The 20,720-nt window shown below is 36.2% G+C and overlaps 1 non-coding gene and 1 pseudogene across 1 annotated transcript; both read left to right on the forward strand.

The window, feature by feature from the left end:
- The first annotated feature begins 11,306 nt into the window (after nt 1–11,306).
- LOC117287078 lies at nt 11,307–11,515 on the forward strand (annotated as a pseudogene).
- A 343-nt stretch (nt 11,516–11,858) lies between these two features.
- Nucleotides 11,859–11,965, forward strand: LOC117287100. The gene has a single exon (XR_004518285.1). It is a non-coding gene; the product is annotated as a U6 spliceosomal RNA (small nuclear RNA).
- The last annotated feature ends 8,755 nt before the right edge of the window (nt 11,966–20,720 follow it).

Here is a 20,720-nt window from a genome sequence, read left to right on the forward strand (position 1 = left end):
AAGGGCTGGGGATTTCTCAACATGAGGAGAATAAAAGGAGCAAGAGAAATGCAGAGAAATGGAATTTCCAGAAGTTGGTAATATCCACTATTAGGAAACAAAAATTCAATTTTATGTTATTCTTACAGCACCTCATTTCCACTTCTAATACTGAAAAAAGTAAAGGCAAATACCTCTTGTCCCTTCTTCCTGCCTGATGTTAACATGTATCACTTAACAATTTGGGTAGAAACTAAAATTTCATAACAGCAATGACTATTTTTGCCAATATTTATTGAATGACTAGCTTTGTGCCAAAAAGTGTGTTGAACACTTTACCAATATCACTTCATTTAAACCATACAACCACCTGCAGGGTAAATACTGTGATTCCCAGTTTTCCAATGAGAAAATGAGGGCAACGGGAAGTTCCTTAACTTGTTCCAGTCACATATATGAAAAGTACAATCCCACATCTGTCTGACTAGGACTTACCCATAAGTTGGGCTCCCCTCTAAGCACTACATCTTGATCTGTGTTAGAATGAAATCAAGCTGTGTATTGTTTGATGCCTTTAGTCCCCAGAATATACAGTATGATCCATATTAATTTTACTGTCTATAATCTGTCTTCTAAATGGATTTGTTAATATAATGTTATAAGTATATATGTATATATATATGTGTATATATATATATATATACACATATATATATATATAAATTTTTTTGCAATATTTGAAATTGCACCAGGGCCTTTGTACTGAGATACAGTCTCAGCACTTTTTTCTATTATTTATATTGAAACAGGGTCTAAGTCGTTAGGTTGTAAGCCCAAGCTGGGCTTGAACTTGTAATGCTTTAATTTTCCAGATCACAATGTTATTTGTAGAAAAAAAATTAAAATAAATTCATAAAGTAATGAATCTAAAAGAATGACTGATAAAGTTTGAGTTTCTTTGGTATTCATCTTAAAATAACATTTAGCTCATTAGCAACAGAAACTTGATCTATTACATACACTCACTAAGTATTGGCTGTATTTCCCAAACCCTCGATCAGCACACATGACATAGGGTTGTTAGAGGATATCCAGAGCATATGGTTGCCATCATATTAGGGTACAGACACGCAAGATACTTTGGAGTTTCTATTCCTGCAGCACATATGTGATTCAGAGAATAACCCTCATATTTTCCCAAAGATATAGCCCAAATCTACCGGAAGCCTTGAGAGCTGAAGCTAATTATATACCTAGGTAGGTGGGCCAGCAAGAAGGCTCAGAAAACAGCGTGATCATATAAGAAATCAACTCCTCAACCATTTTAGGTTTAGGGAATCCACATCAAACCTTAATGAGAAACCACATGCAGTGGTAAATTCTGGCATTTAATTTTATGATTATTTACAGCCATTCTGGTGCACAGCATATGGCATGGAGTTACCTTTTAAATAGTACTAAGAAGATAAACTTTAAAAATTTTAAATACATAGCAATAAGGTTTTACTCTTCTTGATAAAGAAATAAGAGACATGTTTAGTTAAACAAAAAAAGTTAAAGTGATGGGAGTTGTGGGTAATAATTTATACTTTTGGAACTGCTTGGCATAATGCCTCAGGCAGAAACTGGTAAAAAAATTAAGAAAATAATGAGTTCCAAAGTAATTTATTCTTAGGTAAGTGTCATACAGTCTGCCAAAAAGCTCCACTCTTCTAATTTTATAGACATTTATCATTCTAATCAAATGCTATAAATAGCACTGTAAAATCTTTAATCTATTTAGGTTTTCAATTATTTTCCAAAGTCTCATAGACCTTGGCAGTAGGAACAACATTTAGCTGCTGCTACCACCTTCTTTCTCTCCTCCTCCTTCTTTTCATCCTCCTTCTTTTTCTTCCACTTCTTTCCATACAAAGAAAGTTTCTCTCATCTATATCCCTACATGTAAAACTAGAGACTTAAGTACATTTGTGACTTATTTCCAAAATCAGCTACTACAATTATTGTACTAAATGAAAAGGTTAGAAGTACGCTGATGAATAAAGCGGTGGAACCATCCACAGTCCAGAGTCCGTAGCAGGTAGGAGCCATGTAAATGGAAGTCAAAGCGCCCAGCATGACTAGAGAGGTTCTAGAATTTTTTTAAAAATTATATGCAGGAATAAGAATTAGGACTGAAAAGCCAGGCATGGTGGCACACACCTGTAATCCCAGCACTCAGGAGGCTGAGGCAGGAGGATCGCTGTGAGTTCAGGACCAACCTGGGCAACAGAGTTCCAGGTCAGTCTCGACTAAATAGCAAGACCCTGTCTCAAAAAACAAACAAACAAACAAACAAAGAATTAGAACTGAAAATAGAGAGGTTGGTAAAAGGACAGAAGAACTGAAAAACAACTCCAGTCCCTATTTCTACCAACATCCTCCCCAAATGGGAGACTGGCAAGTAGAAGACAGTCACCTCTTTACTCTCAGGCAAAACAAATTAGGAAGAAAAATTAGAGTGCTGGTTCTTATAGAAAAATATGACTGCAGCCAGGCATATATTTCTAGATACTTGCATCTGAGAGTTCATGGAAATACTCATTCTTGTTACTCTTATTTATAATGCACTTCAGGAAGAGGAAAAATAATACAGAAGTCAACCTTTAGAATAAGAGATTTTCAAGTAGTTTCTCTGGTGTGAAAAACTAAAAGTGTAAATAAGGTTCAAATGGTATAATAGGGAGTGTGAAATAGAAAGAAAATGGCTAAAGGGGAAGTGGGAAGGGGAGGGGAAAGGAAATAAGGGAAAAGACAAAATGTGAAAAAAGGAAAAAATGGAAACAAAGTCTTTGTAAATAGGGAAGGGTGAAGGGGGTGAAGGGAGGGCAGGGGAATGGGGAAGAAATAAGAACCAAGATACATCATGTAAAGGCACAAGATCCCAATGATGATGTGAAGGGAGCAGGGGAATGGGGAAGAAATAAGAACCAAGATACATCATGTAAAGGCACAAGATCCCAATGATGAATGCAACTGTATTGTTTGCTTTAAATGTACCAATAAACAATGGGAAAAGAAATAAATTAAAATAAAAGATTTTCATCCACTATCAGTTGAAAACAGTGTTGAAACCTTAAATTTAGAGTGCACCATACTTATGCCTAAATGCCTTATGTGGCAAAGATTTTAGCAGGGCACAGGTTAGGACATTATTGTTCTATCTGTTTATTTGAAATGCTTAAACCAGAAATGTCTCTCTTCCTAGCCATTTGCAAGAAACTGCAAACAGGATCTGAAAGAAACTCAGTTAAAGTTGAAATCCACAGCGTGGGGCAACTGTAAATACATGCACACTCTATGTTATCTTTTGAAGTCCCCCAGCTAAATAGAAAAATTAATGGCAGGCAGCTAAGCATTATAGAAAAATGTCCCCTTCTGTTCATATGCCATTAAATGAATGGTTCAAGAATACCAGTATGTTTTCAAGGTAGGCTATTTTTACTGTAGCTTCATAAAGATCTGTAAGGGAGAACCTTGTTTCTAGTATGCCTATTCTCTTGCCCTTCCTACCTGCACTTTCATCATCCCCTTTGTATGTCTAGCAATGAGTTGTAAGTCAAAATCAAGAAAGAAATAAAAAGGATCAAAATGCAATATGTATGTACCACTTTCCCATGATGAATTTATTTGTTATGCATTGCAAATGCATAATAATAAAAAAGGGAAGAAGGGAAAAATAGATTTAATAAATTTTACCCAGTTCATTAATTTAAAAAAATCAAAATCAAACAACATTGAAAAAAAGGATGCCAAACACTTCAGGATCTGGAATCTACCACCCAGGAAAATCTATACTTCATTTGTTCCAGGGTTTTTTAAATTGTGGCTCTCATTCATGTCATATTAGAATTATTAGTTCCCCTAATCTCACTTCAGATGAACTACATCGGAATCTCTAGGGAAAAGCTAGTTATCTCATTTTAAATATTCTCCAGGAATTTCTAAGATGCATTCACTGTCCAGAAACATTAAATCTGTCTCTAGTTATAAATTGATTACAGGTGATTTGAATGAGTAACTATAAACAATGATGGAAGGCATGAATGGGCACATATATTCTAGCAGCATATAACTCTTCTAGACACCCAGCCAGAAAAAGAAAAACAGTGTATTATACATTATAGAAAGCTGAAGATATAAAAGCAACTAATTTCTGCAAAGCCACATGGAGCTCGGCTGCTATGCCACCCCCAGTACCCTGGGCCTCCAGGCAATGCAGACTGGTAAGGAGCAAAGCCACACAGACACCCCCACAGGATCATCCCAGCGCACCCCACGCTCAGGCCTCCTGGTGTGCTGGTACCTGGGTCCACACTGCAGAGATACAAGGGGTCGTAAAGGCCATTGTACTGAGCTCCAGAAGATAGAGCAGAAGCAAACAAAAAGAGGGCCTCTTTCAGGCTCCTTGATAAAATTGAAGCCCACTGGAAAAGTGAAGAGAATCTCTGCAATAAAGGCACATCAGACCACTGTGGTTGGTAAGTTAGAGAAATCACCACCTCCCATTGGAACCTGGGCTATGCTAAGGGGAAGGACAGCTGGAACCTGCAGTACAACGTTACAGAATGTAACCCTGCAGGAAGTCAGGGAGCTCAACTTGGGTCTTGCAGCCAGAAATCAGCCTGAATCTCAGGAGTCTGCTGCTGGCTTGCTGAGACTAATTGACTTAGATCTGCACACTGCTGCCCACGTTGACTATTGTGACAGCAGAGATGTACCCTGAAGGAGGCCCTTCATTTTTATTTTTTATTTTTAAATTTTTTTTTTCTTTTCCTCTCATTTTTAATTTTTGTTTTAATTTTTATTTTTCCATTTCTTCCAATTCTTCCCTTTTTTTGTTCTTTTTCTTTTTTCTCTTTTCTCTTTCCCACTCAATCTCTTGCTCTCCCACATTGTTCTTCATCTCCCTTTTTGATCCTGTACCTATCCTAATTCAGATTTCTACTTTCTTTTTCTTTTCTTCTCTTTTTTTCCTTCTCTTGATTGTCATTAGTTTCAAGGAAAGTGAATACAGTTTCTAGCTTCACTATTGCTTTAGGTTGTTCTATTCTTGTCTTTGTTCTTTCATTCTTTCTTTCCCTCTTGTCATCAACAGTTTCCTAGCAATTGTGTGATCTTCCTGTGTCCTCTGGCTTCACTTCTAACCCTCTCCTATACTTCTGTCTCTCTCTCTGTCTGTCTGTCTGTCTCTCTCTCTCTCTCTCTCTTCCTAACTCCTCCTAAGTCCCCATCCTGAAGGGTAAATTTGCTATACTGAAGAGTTTATTCACTATAAGTGTATTTTGGGCTGGTCCTCAATTTTGATTTAATGCATATAATTAAAGGTAATCGAGGAAAATTACTACAAGGTGTCATTTTCTAAGCTGTGCTTGATGCTACTGTGTTGCTGATTATATCACCTGGGCTAAGGTGTTGTGATTGATCTAATCAGTCGTCCTTCCTGGTATTATGAAAACAAGAGTGTCTCTGAGTCATTAGAGACTTGAAATCTAAAGACCAGCTATAGATGGAAGATTGAAGTATTGACCCAGAAATTAAACTAAGGACAGTACCAACAACAAAAATAGAAATGGGGAAACATTTAAGCAAGGCACAAACACAGACTTCCAGCATACCAACTGCAAATTCTAGTAGAAACAAAGTGGAAAATTTTGTCAACCAAACATGAGAAGACCCTGAATTCATAGTACAGGAAGTAACAAAACAGATGAATGAGGCTCTAGAAAATTCAAAACAGAAATAATTTCCCAGATAACTACAGAGATGGTGAGCAGAATGAAAGACATGATTAGAGACTCTGAAACAGAGCAGATTAAAAAATAGATGAGTTCAGGACCATTATAGAAGCCATGAATGCCCAGCATAGGAAAGAAATGGAATCCATAAATCAGATTCAAATAGATATTCAGGAGATTAAAAAAATAAAAAACTCCATTGAAAGAATACACAACAGACTGGCCAATCTGAAGACAGACTATCAAATAGAGAAGACAGAATGGCAGTCAGTAACCATAAAAAAAGAGATCTCTTAAAAATAGTAAAGGACCATGAGAAATCAATTTAATAACTCCTAGATGATGCAAAGAAGAATAAGATAAGACTGATAGGAGTCCATGAAAAAGCAGGAGAAACTACAAATGACATAAATATATATTTTTTTCACATAATTAATGACAGAAAACTTCCCAAACACCAAAAGAATTGGACATACAGGTAAGTGAGGCATACAGGACTTCAACTAGCCAAGATAAAAAAAAAACCTACACCTAGACATATAATAATCAAGATACCAGAAACCCAAAAGAAGAACAAAATGTCACAAGTAGTTAGAGAAAAGAAACAAATCACATGCAAATGACAGCCCATTAGAATCACAGTAGTCTTTTCAACATAAACCCTCAAGTCAAGGAGAGCATGGAGTGAGGTATTTCAAGCCCTAAAAGAAAACAACCTCCAACCTAGACTGATGTATCCTGAAAAACTATCTCAAAATTGAAGGGGAACTAAGATACTTTCATGACCTGGGAAACTTCAGATGCCAAACAAGCACCCCAAAGAATTCTAAACAGTATACTAGAAAAAGACAATGAAGGTCACAACTCCATGAGGGACAACAGAACAAATCCATTAGCCAAGGCAAAAAATTAAAGGGAGAGGGGGAAAAATTAAAAAGGGCCAACAACAGGACAATAACATGACAATGATAAGTCAATATGTATCAGTTATAACTATCAATGTTAATGGCCTCAATTCACCAATCAAAAGAAGTAGACTGGCAGAATGGATTAAGATGCAAAATCCAACAATATGCTGTATACAACAAACACACTTACTTGGAAAAGGAACTCATAGACTGAAAGTAAAAGGATGGAAAATAGTTCTCCATGGGATAGGAACACAAAAATGGCAGGGGTAGCTATCTTATTTGAAGACAAAGTAAATTTCAAACTAATTAAGAGAGACAAAGAAGGTCACTACATCCTTGTCAAGGGAGCAATCCAAGAGAAAGAGATGATAATCATAAATATATATGCACCAAATATGAATGCCCCCAACTATATAAAACAAACATTAAGGGACACACACACACACACACACACAAAGAAAAAACAAATAAACACCAATACAGTTGTAGTGGAGGACAGAAATATCCCACTGTCACAAATACACAGGTCATCTAGACAAAAAAATCAGTAAGAAAATATTAGAATTGAACCAAGCTTTTGAACAAATGGAATTAATAGATGTTTACAGAGTTTTCAACCCTACAAAATCAGAATATGCTTTCTTTTTGGCTGCACGTGGGTCATCCTCCAAAATAGACTACATACCAGCTCCTTGAACATATTTAAGTAAATGCAAAGGAATTGAAGTTATCCCATGTATATTATCAGACCATAATGCAATAAAACTGGACATCAACAGGATAAGAAACTGCAAGAACTTCACAAACACGTGGAAATTGAACAACACTTTCCTGAATAACCAGTGGGTCACAAAGGAAATTAAAAGAAGAAATTAGTCAGTTTTTAACAAATAAATGATAATGCCAATACAAAATACAGGAATCTATGGGATACAATGAAAGCAGTTCTAACTGGAAAATTCATAGCAGTGAATGCCCACACTAGTAAAACAGAGCAAGCTCAAATAAACAACCTAATGATGAATATTAAGCTTTTAGTAAAAGAAGCGCAAGTCAAACCCAAATCTCATACAAGGGAGGAAATTAGAAATATCAGAACAGGAATCAATGCAATGGAGACAAACAGAATAATACAAAAAAATCAATGAATTGAAGAGTTGGTTTTTCAAAAAATAAATAAAATTGATAAATCCTTAGCCAACTTTATCAAAAAAAAAGGAAAGATAAGGCACAAATCTATGCAATTAGGAATGGAAAAGGTGAAGTCACAACAGATCCAGCAGAAATCCAGAAGATAATCAATACCTACTTCGAGAACCTGTACTCTAATAAAATGGAAAACACAGAAGAAATGGACAGATTTCTAGACGAATTACCAAAGTTGAATGAAGAAGTTATAAAAATTCTAAACACCCCAATACAATCAGTGAAATTAAAAATGTAACTAAAAAGTTACCAACAAAGAGAAGCCCGGGTCCTCAAAGCTTCACTGCTGAGTTCTACAAAACATTTAGAGAAGAACTGTCACCACTACTCTTTAAACTTTTCAATGAAATTCATTCCTGGAAGCAAGTGTCACTTTGATTCCAAAATCAGGAAAAGACCCAACCAAAAAAGAGAATTACAGGCCAATCTTCCTAATAAACATAGATGCAAAAATCCTCAATAAGGTACTGCCAAACAAAATACAGAGGTTAATCAAGATCATACAACCTGACCAAGTTACATTTGTTCCAGGGATGCAAGGATGGTTCAATATACATAAATCAATAAATGTAATACTCTATATCAACAATCAAGGACAAAAACTATATGATCATCTCAATAGATACAGAAAAAACATTCTGAAATTCAACACCAATTCATGATAAAAAAAAAAAACCTGGAGAAAATTGGAATAGATGGTCTTTATATAAACTTGATAAAAGCTATCTATGAAAAACCGACAGCCAACATCATACTAAATGGTTCAAAACTGAAAAACTTCACATGAAAATCAGGAATAAGACAAGGATGTCCACTGTCATCATTCCTGTTCAATATAGTTCTGGAAACATTAGCCACAACAATTAGACAAGACAAAGGAATGAAAACAATAAAGATAGGAAAGAAAGAAATTAAACTGACATTGTTTGCTGATGACATGCTACTCTGCATAGAGGATCCAAAAACTATGCCAAAGACTTCTAGACTTAATTGACAGATTCAGCAGAGTAGCTGGATACAAGGTCATCACTCAAAACTCAATAGCCTTCTTATACACAAATAATAGAATCACTGAGAAAGAAACTAGGGAAAGTCCTTATCCCAGTAGCATTTAAAAAAAAAAAAAAAGAAATATCTAGGAATCAATCTAGTGAAGGAAGAAATGACCTCTACACTGAAAACTACAGCACTCTGAAAAAAAGAGATTGAAGAGGATATAAGAATATGGAAAGATATCCCTTGCTCCTGGGCAGAAAGAACCAACATAGTGGAAATGGCCATATTTCCAAGACTGCTATACAGATTCAATGCAATCCCAATTGAAATCTTAACAGTATATTTCACATAACTATAGAATACAATCCAAAAATTTATTTGGAAACAGAAAAGATGGGGATATCACAATAACCAACTTGAAACTACATTACAAAGCCACTGTGATAAAAACAGCATGTACTAGCAAAGAAGCAGACCCGAGGATCAGTGCAATAGATTGGAAGATTCAGAAACAACTCCAGATGTACTCAGCTACCTCATCTTTGACAAAGAAGCCAGCCATCCTCGGTGTAGAAAAGATAGCCTCGTCAATAAATTGTGTTGGAAAAACTGGATTTGAACCTGCCAAAGATTAAAACTAGACCCCTACCTTTCACCATACACTAAAATAAAATTGAAGTGGATTAAGGATCTAAATATTAAAACAGAAACACTAAATTTGCTATAAGATAAGTAGAAATCTGAAAGATACTGGCATGGGAAAATACTTTATGAAAAAATCCTCAGGAACACAGGCATTAGCATGAAGAATCAACAACTGGTATTTCATCTTATTAAAAAGCTTCTGCACTGCAAGAGAAATCAACAACAGAGCTAAGAGACAACATACAATGTGGGAAAAAAATTTTATCAGCTGTTTTTCAGGCAAAAGTTTACTATATATAAAGAACTCAAAAAATTAGACCCCACCCATCTATAAAGACCCAATTTAAAAATGGACATCTGAAGTGAACAGACATTTCTCAGACAAACAAATAAAAACAGCAAATAAACATATTAATAAATGTTCAACATTACTGGTCATTCAAGAGATGCAGATGAAAACAACAATGAGATTCCACCTCACCCCAGAAAGAATGGCTGCTATCAAGAAATTAACCAATAACAAATGCTGGCAGGGTTGTGTGGAGAAAGGAACCCTTCTCCATTGTTGGTGGGAGTACAGACTGGGATAACTACTGTGGAAAGTAATGTAGAGATATCTCAAAAACTAGGATTAGAGGTTCCATTTGACCCAGTTATCCCTCTACTGGGTAACTTTCCAAAAGAATTAAAAGAATACCACAGTGATATATGACCACCCACTTTTCTCGAGGCTCAGTTTGTAATAGCTAAAACTTGGAAACAGCCCAACTGCAGAACAGTTGGAGACTGGATAAAGATGTGGTTTTTCTGTAAAACAGAGTACTACTACTCATCCATAAAGAATGAGAAACTAGAGTCATTTATAGCTAAATGGATGCATATTGAGGCCATACTCTTAAGTGAAATAAATAGGACACACATACGTAAAAACTGAATAGTTTCTCTGGTGTGAAAAACTGAAAGTGTAAATAAGGTTCAAATTGTATAAATGACAATGTGACATAGGAACAAAAGGGCTAAAAGAGATGAAAAGTGGGAAGGGTAGGGGGAAAAAAGGAGAGAAAAGAAAAACATATGAGAAAAAAATGGAAATAAATTCATGGTAAACAGAGGACAGAGGAGGTGAAGGGAGGGCAGGTGTAAGGGGAAATAATGAGAACCAAGATCTGTCATGTAAGGGTACAAGATCCCAATGATGAATATAACTGCATTGTATACCTAAAAAGTATCAATAAACTTAATTATTAAAAAGGCAACTAATTTCCACCTCAGAAGGCCAAAGAAAGAAGGAATAGATGCCTAGTTACCACATAACATCAACTTTCCTTTGACAAATAATCCCTCCCTCAATGATCAACTAGTAGACTTCAAATGAACTTAACTCTGCTTTTGAGAATTAGAATGGAGTGGTTATGTGACACTGTCCTAACCAGTTAGAGTATTTCCTTTCTCCAGCCATATTAATTGTTCATTAGTGTCCAAAATGCCAATTAAACAAATAAAACACAATCTTGCTATAACTCTGAGACCAAGAAATATGCTCTTTTCTCTTGAAGACTGAATCTGCAAAATACTGGGTTAGAGCTGGAGAAACCAATATTTTCAACATAAAATAAACCTATCTGAGAATAGATTCAATAAAGAACAGTATATGAAAGAATTTGAAAAGGAAACCAGAACCTGATTGTATCATTTGGGTCCCAAAAGTAATCAGAGCCTGAAATTAAATCTCCAAAAGAATTTTAAATTCTGAGAGTCAAACCTTATTTTATCAATAAGGTTATAATGAGTCTTTGCTTCTAGTCCTTTTGGCTGAGATCAAGTGTAGTATCTGTTCTTAGCAGTTTAATGAGTCTTTGGTAGCCCAAAGAATCTGAGGTGAAACACACTCCCTTCTATAAAACAGATATTTTCTTCCTTTCACTCTCTTACATTGTTCACTTTTTACTGTAAATACAGAATGCTATTTATATGCAGCTCAGTATTCACATTCATAGGGAAAGAATCACAAACCGACTAATCATTCTTCTTACTTAAAAGCCCTTTAGTCTCACGTATCCCCATGATCAATAAACCTAGAAAAACTACATCCATATTATTATAAAGAGTATTTGCAAATAGGGAAGGGAGGAGGGGGTGATGGGAGGGCAGGGATAAGGGGAAAAAATGAGAACCAAGACCTGACAGGTAAAGGTGCAAGATCCCAATGATGAATGTAACTGTACTGTATACCTAAAATGTACCAATAAACTCAATGAGAAAAAAATAATAAAAAATGAAAATTTAAAAAATAAGAGTATATGAGAGAAAGAGTAACTTGAAGAGAATCAAGAATGAAATTTTAGTGCTTCCTTCGGCAGCACATATACTAAAATTGGAATGATACAGAGAAGATTAGCATGGCCCCTGTGCAATGATAACATGCAAATTCATGAAGTGTTCCATATTTTTAAAAAAAATGAATGAAATTTTACTGGAGGGTAACTGGGCAGCACATACAAAAATCAGATTTTTAAAGATCTATTCTTTGATTCCAAATTACCTTTCTAAAAATCAGGCTGTGATTGCCTTTATCAGTGGTTCCCAAAATCAAATACATCAAGACACAGGTGGACAAGAACGATAAATGCACGCGCGCACACACACACACACACACACACACACACACACACACACATGCACACACACAAAGGCATATCATAGAAAACCTACTAGGACCCAAACACAAGGAAAATATATTCAAAGGAACCAGAGAAAATACACATCTTCATACTAGGAGCCCAATAATATTTGCAGCATATATCTGAACAATAATAAAAGCCAAAAGACAGTTAAATGACATCTTCAAAATGATGCTAATTTGCAAGTATAAATCCACTAAGAAAACCAAACTATGTGCATACTTTGACAGTTGGGGAATCCTTCTTAGCATACTTCTAAAGTGGGGAACCATGAAAGTAAAGAATAAATCTATGTCCTACTTACTTTCCTCCTCACTGGGACACAATACTTAACACCCAAAACTTAAAGAAAGAGAGGTTTATTTTGCTCAAGTTTCAATCCACAGATATCGACCTCCAGAGGAGAAATAGCATGGCAGAGAAGCATGGAGAATGAAAAGCTGCTTACCTCATGGCATCCAGAAGCAACCAGTGAAGGGAGGCGCCTGGGAGGGAGATAAACCCTTCCAGGCCACACCCCTGACACCACACCTCTCTGACCAGGTCCCACCTCCTAATAGCAAGTCAGCCATAACCCCATAACCCTCTCACCTTCTACAAGCCCCATATATGAGTACAGGAGGCTCCTGAGGAACTTCTAGATATAATCCTTAATATTTTGACTGTAAAAAATTTAAATAAATGTCTCCATGCAAAATTACAGGCTATAAAAATATGGAAGGTATCATCTTAATAGATAGTTTTTACAGATCAAAAAATATGAATGCCCTAAAATTTTTAAATGTGTAGGATATACATTGAATTCACAAAAAGTATAAAGTTTAATAAACATGAAAAATATTTAACCCTCATTAATATTGAAAACATAAATTAAGCAAAAATGTTACAGTATTTCCTGGCTATGAAATGGTCAGTGTTTAAAATTGATTTAATACTGAGTTTTCAAAACAGATGCTGATAATTAGTTCCCTCACACTGTTGGTAGGAGTGTAAATTTATACAATCTCCCTGAAGGATAACTGGACTGCACATATGAAAAGCAATATTTTAAAGATTGAATTTTCAGTCTCTGAGTTACATTTCTAGAAAAACATTGTTGGTCAATAACCAAAAGGTAAATGAAAGTTTATAAAACACCATTTTATTTGTAAAAATATTAGAGAAAGCAACCCAGGGATGGTGGCTCACACCTATAATCCCTATATGCTGGGTAACTGGGACAGAAGGATTATGAGGTCAATGCCATCCCAGGCAATTTAGCAACTTATAGTAACCCTGCCTCAAAGAAAAACATTGTTGGTCAATAACCAAAAGGTAAATGAAAGTTTATAAAACACCATTTTATTTGTAAAAATATTAGAGAAAGCAACCCAGGGATGGTGGCTCACACCTATAATCCCTATATGCTGGGTAACTGGGACAGAAGGATTATGAGGTCAATGCCATCCCAGGCAATTTAGCAACTTATAGTAACCCTGCCTCAAAAATTTTAAACCAAAACAAAATAGAAATACTTATGTGTTCAATTATGAGAAGCATTAAAATAGCAAAACATACACTAAGTATGAGGTAGTCACAATGTTTTGCAATGAGCACTAAATATAGAATTATCCCATTTTTGTAAAAAGTGTAAATATATATCACATTTTGTGGAACAGTAAAAATTATAACTATGCTGTCTTATTCTCGATTTATACGCCTTTCCAAATCCTCTCAGTCCAATGGCCTCTCAGTTCAACAAACAATCCCAGATGGACAGTGATGTAATCAACTTGAGCGAGTTTGATGGTGAAGGATTTGGAAGCATCTAGGCAGGGGTTACACTGGGGACAAGACAGTTCTTGATGATGCTCAGATCACATCCCACTAGTTCTGTTCACATACTTGGGAAGGACCAGAATGTGAAGTTGACTAATCAGAGGAATTAGGTGAGTCCAATGTGTTCTTTTCTTATATCTCACATTTCCTTTCTCACTAATAATTGGTGAAGGAAAGAAGCACCTGAACTTGGAATGATTAAGATATCACCCAGAAAGTCAGCACCACTGCCATTTAGAATCATTGCAAAGCATTTCAAAGCATCTTTGTGCTTATGCCCTAAGCAGACTGTATATCTACCCACAGTCATCACCTGAGATGTTCTCTTCAGTATTCCTTGAAAGCAAATCCTTCTGTCTTTCCTTTCATACACGTAATCCCCCTCCATTCCACCTTAAATCTAGGTGGCATTACATTTTGTTGAGAACACTAATGAGTGTTGAGAATAAGACAACAAAGGAGAAGATTAAAGATGTCTTAGATATATCAGAATAGAGCAAATTTGCTCAAATTCTGACTATTCAAATATTAACATTAACATCCTTTTAAAAAAATCCACCTAAATCTATGTTAACAGTCTGATGCAGAAGATCAAAGCCAAACATTATTATCTTTTATAATAAGCTTCTGTTGCCAGGGATACAAATTCCCTTTTTTATCTCAGTGGTGGAAATAAAAAAACATAATTCTTTTTAAAGAAACCTCCTATGTATATTTTAGAAAGAATGGCTGAAATTAGTTACATGAGGGCCTGGGATCTAGCTCAGTGGTTCTGGCGCCTACCTCTCAAGCACAAGGACCCGAGTACAATCCCGGTACCACAAACAACAACAACAACAGCAAAATTAGTTATATGAGATTACTAAACTGGGAAAAAAGATTGCAGCATCTTAAAGTTAATGGAGTTCCCAAAATATATGAGGCACTAGTCTGCACACTTTCTGTTATGGATTGGATATAAATATCTCACAAAAGTCTCATATTCAGTGGTGAGGCTGTGGAAGGTGATTTGATCATGGGGGCACGGTACTCATCATTGGGTTAATTTATAGCTGATAGTATGAATATGATATTAATTGTACTGTTACAAAGTGGGGCCTGGTAGGAACACCAGGTCACTGGGGATGTGACCCAGCAGAGCATAACCTTGTCCCTGGGTCCTGCCCTGTCTCTGTTTTCTGGCTAGCATGGGTGAACAATTTTCCTCTGCCATGTCCTTCTGCCATGTCATTTCTTCCTTGGAACCAGGCACCATGGTCTGAAATCATTAGCCCAAATAAACCTCTTTACTTCTTTTAAGTTCTTTGTCTCAACGATTGCAAAGTGAATAAGACATAGCTCAAGACTAAATACTTTTTTTAAATTTTTTTTCAGTTTTAATTGAGTTTATTGGTACATTTTAGGGATACAGTACAGTTACATTCATATGATTGCAAAGTGAATAAGACATAGCTCAAGACTAAATACTTTTTTAAAATTTTTTTTTCAGTTTTAATTGAGTTTATTGGTACATTTTAGGGATACAGTACAGTTACATTCATTGTTGGGATCTTGTACCTCTACATGACAAGTCTTGGTTCTCATTTTTCCCCTTACCCCTGCCCTCCCTTTAGACTAAATACTTTTAAATCATACGGTAAATTGTGTATGCTAAAGGAAGGTTAGCAAAGATCTGCTTTGTTCAAGTCTAATGACATTAAAAACAAACATTCCAAAAACCTACATGTTTTATTTACACATTTGATTAAAAATTCCATAAGAACGATAAATTTTAAGCTTCCAGGAAGAAATAGATACTCCAAGAGAACAATAGCATTCCTTCACAAATTACCGTGGCTCCTTCAGTGGATAATACTATCTGTAACAGTGATCTTCTCAATCCAAAACTTTGCGATAAAGTTTCTTTTAGCAAATAAATCTTCACCTGGGATCCCTTCCTAGTAAATTCCCCCTCAAACACATGACTAACCCAGAAGCAATAGTGCTACTGACTTCTTTTCTAGAAGTGCAAACATAATCCAAGTAACTACCGGATCCTTTTTCTGGAATATAGGACATGAAAGAAAAATCTGTAGGTAGTACCTACTTTGGTGACTGAATGTTTAAGATAGGTAACCATGGAGCTATCAACTCCAAGAAAAAACGGTACCCTCAAAAGCATAAAGCAACATTCAGAGAAAAGAAGAGGGAGCCTTCTGGCACTTCACCCCCAAACTGAGGCCCAGCTTCTTCCTTTGTCTTCTTGCTGTAATGTTCTCTTGACGAAGTTCTCTCTTTGGTTCAAGCTACTTCAAGTCAGGATTCCGTTGCTTGTGCCTCAAAGACTTCTGACCAATTCACCCTTTTTTCCTTAAAAATTCTCCCACAAGTCTTTTCCTTTTCTTAATGATTTCCAAACTCTAATTGTATCTCCTTTAAGACAATTCACATTTTCTTAAAATATAAACCAAAAAACACATATATCATATACCATGAGGATGGACCTCAGGTTTAGGGGCCAAAGTTTGTATTTATTAGATTGTTGATAACATTAAGCATCACTCCAAAAAGAAGATCCTTAGTACAAATTTAAAACTGTTGTCCTAACAGCCTAGAAACCAACAACAATAATCATTTTAGACATGCTCTGAAATGAGCCAATTGCATTTCTTATCAAATTTACTACTAATTTTCAATACATAAGTCTTTATTTTCTTTCTGGTTATAATGGATACTAGATATTTGTCTAGTATTTTTCAAAACCCCTTTTTTTTAATCTTTGCTGGTGATTGAACTCAGTGCTTTCTCACTGAGCTACAAAAGGTGATCAAAAATACGATGAATATTTAAACAAAAACAGCAAAAGTCGCTTTGCCATTAATCCCCCTCAAAATATCCACACTTTAAATATGCCTAGCCTGTTATTCTCGGCACTTCGTGAAGCAGTTTTGGAAGCCCTCTTTTGAGAATGTCTTTATAAAGTGCGACCAAAAACTGGTGGTTGCTGCTTTCGAGTGCCATTCAACAGAGGGGCAGGGTCGTAAAAGCATTACAGTCCATTCTCATCCACCTTATTCACCAGATCTGTACCACACCTCTTCTGGCTCCTCCCCAGGGTCAAAAATGACCATGAAAGGTAAATATTTTGCATCAACTCAGGACATCCAGGCAGCCACAACAAAGCCACTAAAAATACTCACAAAGACAAGACTTCCAGAGCTACTTCCAAAAGTGATCAAAACAGTGAAATAACTGTTCAAACCCAAAGGCAGCATTTTGAGGAAGATTAATGCCAGTGTATCTTTAACTGTAGAGATTTTTATTAAAAGCACTGTATTTTTAAATCACATCTCATACACCTACAGGCATTTTTAAAATTTTTATTTTTGAGATGGGGGCCTCATTAATTTCCTCAGGCTGGGTTTAAGCTTTTGATCCTCTTGCCTCAGCCACCCAGAGTGCTGGGTTAAAGGAGTGCACCACCATACTGAGCTAATACTAAAAATTTTATAACACTTTTCACATATACTATTATGTTTGAGGTTCTCAAACTTATAGAAAAAAATAGAACAACTATTTATTATTGGCATTTTTATACTACTCATGGTAGGGCTAAGTGTTGCAATTCATAACCCCAAAACTCAGTGATTCTAAACAACGAAAGATTTTTTTTTTTGCAGACAAGGAATCTGATGCCAACCAAGCAGTCCTCAGACCCTCTAAGTGTCACCGTCTTCAAGAGCAATACAGTAAGAAGGGAGGGAAAGGGAAGGCACCTCAGAGATCCAGTGTCCCCAGAAAACACAAGCAGCAATTCCACTCACACCCCATGGGTTGAAACTAGCCATGTGGGCTTGGCTAAGCCACAGAGGAGTCAGTCCTTGAAGCACTTAGTTACACCAATGCAGTTCTTTGACTTTTAGATGGTGATTCTCATTTAGGGCTAGCATTTAAACTGATCACGATGGCATTTATGGTTGACACTGCTTATTCATACTTCTGCTCACCTTATTCGTTTACCATTAAAAGACCCTTTGTAGAAAATCTCCGCACAAGGAATGCAAACACTGCATACTACAAACATGTGCCAGCAAACAGAGGGACGGAATCAAGCGATGGCTGGAGGGGGACAGAGGGAAGGCACAGCTACTGAAAAGAGTAATTAATGTGTATTCTGTACATGTACCAACTTCCCACAAGGAATGAAAACATGGTGTACTATACACATGTACCAGGAAAATAAAATAAAACTTTAAAAATACAGAGATCTGAGGGCCAGGATGTGGCTCAGTGGCACCACTCCTGTCTGGCAAGTACAGGGTCCTGAGTTCAATACTCGGTATCCCCCAAAAAAGAGAGAGAGAGAGAAAGACAGAATGATATAACATGTACAGTTAAGAAATGCTAATAAAAATAACACAATCATGAAGAAAATCTCAATTGTTTTACTATTTTTTTCAGAACTTCACCCCTTTGTCAATCTCCCCACCACATTAATATTATCTCTCTTTTTCAGTGGTTAGTATTTATCTACACTGAATGTAGTTTACAGGGGCCTGTGTGCTCTGGTGGGCACACTGAAAGCAATTTACTTCTTTATGTGTCTGGTACACAAAAACTGATCAGGAATGTTTGGTGTCAGGAAAGACTTTCTCCACATCTGAGTTAATCCACCATTTTGACCTCTCTCTCACAGGTTAGACTTCATTTTCCCTCCATTAATAAGGAAAGCCAGAAATAGAGATCCATAGCACACATTTCAAATATTGAAATGTAAGCTTGTATTTTCCTGTATTTACCATAGCTTGTTATCATTCTTGCTCCCTTTTAGAAATGTTTGTTTAATCCTACCATTCAGCAGCCTCAAGAGTCAGAGAGGCTGCATTAGCTCTGAGTTGATGCTTGGGTGAGCTTTAAATCTTCATGTTTCTTGACACCGTGCTGAAACAAACTCTTTGATTCGGGAAAACTGCATACTCTGTGGAATAAAGCTGAAGCAATTAATCAGATATTTAATTATATTGTAACAGAACACAGTTATCAAGCTTTTAACTAACAATGGTAAAAAGTCCCCAGTGACCCAGGCAACAGAAGACTCCAGGACACACAAGTCTGTGTAAAACTCAGTTCTTCCACTCCCAGTGGAAAAGTGCAGAAGCCTGGAATGGTTCAGCACCAAAAAGCTAAGAATAAGACAGGCCAGCTCTTGAGGGCATCCCTTTCCCTTGGAGACTGGCAAGAGGCTCACAATCACCTGTCCAGAATGGCCTGGTAAATTTTTTAACCTCCTTGCATATCTTGAAACAAAACTCATTCCTTTCTCTCTTGTCTCCTTTCTCATCCCTGGAGTCTATGTTCAGAAATCTATACAGCATCATCCTGACACTTTAAGGCGCAGTATCTTGAGGGCCATGCAACACCAAAAGAAACCATCTTACCAACTTATTCTTGGCTGACTGTAAATAAACTTAGAATCTAATAAATGATACCAATCATTTATTTGGTCTTCTTACTCTGCACAATATACATGATATCTGGAATGTCATTCCTTTGTCTCCTTTCCTTGTCTACTTTTCTGCTTTAAATCCAAAGTCCTGGTTTAATTTTCTACTGTCCTCTGCCCAAAGCCAGAAAGGCAAATTCTTCTCCCACCTGGTAGGGCAAGGCTGGGCATACATATCCTTTAGGTTAGAGTTCTTATAAGATAACCCAATTATTTTCTCACTAATATTGAGAGCATTTTATGGCATGACCTTGATGGGTCTCTATGCTTCAATAACCAGAGTAGAAATGGGAACAAATCCTGCCTTACCATGAAAGTTTGTTTACAATCAAGAATGGAAAAAAATTGGTCAATACAACATAACTCTCTCTCATATATAACTCATATACAGCTCATATATATATACACTTTCCTGTACTATTTATTTTTCCCAATAAGTGTGTCAGGAGTCATGTATCAGATGTGACAGAGTTAAGATGTCAGGCTAAGGTTTAATTCTGAAGAGATCTGAAAACTGCAAAACTTCATTATAGTTCATTTATTTTTTTATGTTATTCTTAAGATGTGGAAGTTCATGGCACAAAGTCTTACAAAGGATATAAAAAATATCAAGCTTCACTTCTAGCTCTTAGGAGAAAAGAAATACAATGATACTTAAAATCATTTCATAATTTCTAATTTTCTATATAGCTTAAAATCCCAATGCCTTAGAAGAGTATGATAGAGTAGATTATTGTTCCACTACTTTACTCCCTCACTATAAAAGAAGTAAATATCTGCACATTTATCCTGTGTTTTTTGCAGGGCCACCATGTAGAATAAGCAAAATATACAACATTACTGTTAGCTCTAAAGAGCTTTCAAAAGAGGCATTTCCTGTACCCTTCAGGTTAAGCCTGTGCCATAAGAACAATGCATTTTACATATTAGTTCTTCCTTTAGCTTAGGTCTGGAAATTAAAAGACACAGATAGCTCAGTGAAATCAAGACAATCCAAACCATGTCAGACCCAGCCACATTCAGCTAGTGCTGCAGACAACTGAATCCCTCATGTTATGTGAGCAATACAGAAATGTCTCCTGTACTATGCCCCCAGTGCCCTCGGTACCTATCTTTCTCCATGGTTTTGCTCAAGAAAATATCCCATGTTCTAGCAGAAAAAACACAGGATTTAAAGTTAAATAAGTGAGGGTTTTAAAGCCAACATCCTCACTTTAATAATTAT

The sequence above is a fragment of the Fukomys damarensis genome, unplaced genomic scaffold (genome assembly GCF_012274545.1).
Source record: "Fukomys damarensis isolate Sample0158 unplaced genomic scaffold, DMR_v1.0_HiC HiC_scaffold_20, whole genome shotgun sequence".
Lineage (NCBI taxonomy): Eukaryota > Metazoa > Chordata > Mammalia > Rodentia > Bathyergidae > Fukomys > Fukomys damarensis.